This window comes from Temnothorax curvispinosus, unplaced genomic scaffold, assembly GCF_003070985.1.
Source record: "Temnothorax curvispinosus isolate PA1 unplaced genomic scaffold, ASM307098v1 QBEX01001498.1, whole genome shotgun sequence".
NCBI classification, from domain to species: Eukaryota; Metazoa; Arthropoda; class Insecta; order Hymenoptera; family Formicidae; genus Temnothorax; species Temnothorax curvispinosus.
The window spans coordinates 706,474-709,535 of NW_020211278.1; the positions used below are offsets into that span (position 1 = coordinate 706,474).

The 3,062-nt window shown below is 32.9% G+C and overlaps 1 protein-coding gene across 6 annotated transcripts in view; it reads right to left on the reverse strand.

The window, feature by feature from the left end:
- Positions 1 to 3,062, reverse strand: part of LOC112465202 (trace amine-associated receptor 9) — a 61,176-nt gene extending 58,114 nt beyond the window's left edge. For 3 of the 6 annotated variants that reach the window (XM_025032690.1, XM_025032648.1, XM_025032667.1), the window contains exons 1-2: positions 2,787 to 3,062; positions 2,113 to 2,585 (exon numbers count right to left, since the gene is read on the reverse strand). The gene's annotated coding sequence lies outside the window, so the exon portion shown is untranslated. The remainder of the gene's footprint in view (positions 1 to 2,112; positions 2,586 to 2,786) is intronic. The other 3 variants (XM_025032683.1, XM_025032676.1, XM_025032658.1) reach the window with 3 other exon arrangements.

Below are 3,062 nucleotides of genomic sequence, written 5' to 3' on the forward strand. Positions count from 1 at the left end.
AGAGAGAGAGAGAGAGAGAGAGAGAGAGAGAGAAAGAAGGTAAGAGTAAAATAGTTGATAATATATGGTGTGTGTGTTTGAAGAAGAATAATAAAGGCGATGATATTTTTACACATTTTTTATATCGCGCTCAAATTATATACTTAATACTGTCGACAAGCCACTTCCGTCGATAATAGTGGAAAAGTGTAATAAATTCTGTCGCGCCTCGCTGAAATGGATATCACGCGCGGGGCTTGCGATCAATTTAAAACGACCAGTTCTATCAGCGGCGACGCCGCTGGAAAACTATTAAGGTGAAGCGTTTACAAGTACAAATTGAAGCGCAGCTTTCCGACGAATGCAGTTATTTGCATGTATTGAATTTGTCATGCACGAAGCGAAAATAGAATTCTTCCCCATTGTAATTGGCAAAGTCATCGAGTAAGTTTGAATCGATTTTTTAGAAATACAAATCACTTCTGATTTACATTAATAATTCGTGCCATGAATGATCAATCATTTTGAGATTAAAATCTCCTTATTTCGTGGATGAAGATTATTGAGAAACTATATTTAAGTCATTTATAGATTTATACCGTGCTTTTTCAATTTACAACGAGATAAATATAAAGCTCTTTTTAAGACCAGATAAATAATCTACCAACGCAATAACTTTGTATTAAAACGGAGACTTGTTTTAGTCGAGATCACTTAAAAAGATTCGCAGGATCAAAAAATTAAATTAAGAGTTGCATTCAGAAAATATTTTAGTAGAATTTTATACACAATCTGCGTATAACATATGATAAATTTATTGTTAGTTATATACAAAACGGGATAAAATAAAAATTGTTACAATAGCTTTATTTATTCATGTCGATTTATCAAATTATTGTTTTATTGTTGAAAGTAAAAAAAAGTAAACGATTATCAAATACAAATTATAATCGCTAAAGAAAGATCACTAAAGATAACAGGTAAGAAGCTTTTGCGATTTGATCTTCCGTTAAATTTACGTATCCCACATCTAAGAAATCGTTTAATATTAAAGATGCTTGCCGAGAAAGTTTTGAAAACTTGGTCAGAGAACTGTAAGTAACAACACGATCAAACTACTCTGTACCACGGATCTGCCGCAAGCATATCGCTCAGTATCAGCCGAGCTATGGTATCTTGTTTTGTATAGTTTGTATCAGTTCTCTAAACTACATATCCTTTGGATGGAATTATAATAGCGTAGACGTAGAAGTTCCGCGTAACGTAAGATCAATGTTTGTCTTATGCCACTTATTGTTGTTTTAAGCATTGATAAAATAACATAAGTATTATTTATGTAGATACTATGAGAGGAGAATTATCGGACAATTATATACAACATAATATTATTGTTATATAATATGATATTAATATTATATTTCATATAATATTAATCGTATCCATCTCTAAACAATATTACTTATAATATTAATATCGTATCTACAGTTCTATATCCCGTTAATTCTTATTGTAAAAAGGATATAGACAGAAACTTCTGGCTTCTATGCAGTTCTTTACGACTTAACACGAATGTAATGTTTGTAATTTAATATCTTAAGTGCAGCTGCAGACCTTAATAGCAGTTATAATGAAATAAGAAAACATACGATGATTACTTTGGGCAGTAGTAACCAGGCATGTATGACATAAATTGTAGAAATCGAATGTTTATAAAATATGTCTAAGAATCTTTGATCTAATAGGCTAAATACATGCATATTTTATCGAAACTTGATCATAACATTAATTTAATATTATATATTTTATATAATATTAAATTTGTTAATAGTGTAACAAATAAATTTACTACACATTAAATACTTATATTTACGTGTAATAACAATCGTATGTTGTAAATTATGCGTTTTATAAAACTATATTACAAACACAATTAACAATACAACTTTACTTCTTCTTTTTAAGATATATAAGATTCGTGCCATGTAAAAAACTTGATTATAGAATAAAAACGTTTTTTTGAAGCTATAACGCAAACGTATTGCCTGTTTTACTCCGCTCCGCGCTACACCCTATATTCCAAATGGCATGCGAAATAAGAAGATTCAGCTTCAATTGTTGTAATTAGATACGTACTCGGCAGTAGTAAATCCACGAGTGTCGATAAGGCTTGAGTAAGTACGCGACGCTTCGGAAAGCAGAGGAAAAACGCTCGTGCGTGACTTTCGAAGGCGAGAAATCTTGAGTGGCTGGTATGCTCCGCGGTGATACCCGATAGATCACTTGATCGAAACATCAAGATGGATCACGTCTTGGCAAAAACTTCACGATTTGGCTTCCCTTTTCACCCGTTGACACAAGAAGACGCCTTTGCCGTTCCTTTTTAATAACTTTGCTGTAGGAAATGCATGTATACTATCGTCACTCAATTTTACTCCTTTTTTTTCTCTCTTTGTTCGCGACAGAGAGTTTTTCATGCGGGAGTAATAAATTGCAAGCTGTGCTCCCTTCGATATAAAATATGCAATGAAAAGTAATGAAGAAGCGAACTTGCAAAAGATGCACAGTTTCTTCAATCTTCCGTGAATATTACATCCTAAGACAGCTTTCTTAAAAAAAGATGTAAATTTTTTTTCGAAACTTATTTATCTGTTTTACGCGCAAAATATTAATGAATTTCTATATAATATATTTTAATTACAAATATATATATAAAACATAATAATCTACATTTAAAAAATCTCCAGAAGAAAGAAATTAGTCAAGATGTTTAGACTTTTCTGTCTTTTACAATTAATATAACTCAGCACCTCTTTTTCTTTTATGCAGATTGAACGAAAACACTTTCGAAGTAGTAATGTGTGAAAAAAAATACTTGTTTTATTATGTTGTCTATGTTATTGTTATCGATGGTCAGGTCCGTGTCGCTGGTGTATATTGTAGAAAAATTAACGGCGGCGTCTCTCCCGGGATGGGGTATATAGTCGGCGGAGCGCGTCGTAGCGTCGCGATGCTGCGGACGCCACCGAAAGAGCCGAGGGAAACGAGAGAGAGAGAAAGGAGCGTCGCGACGACGCGGAGGCTGA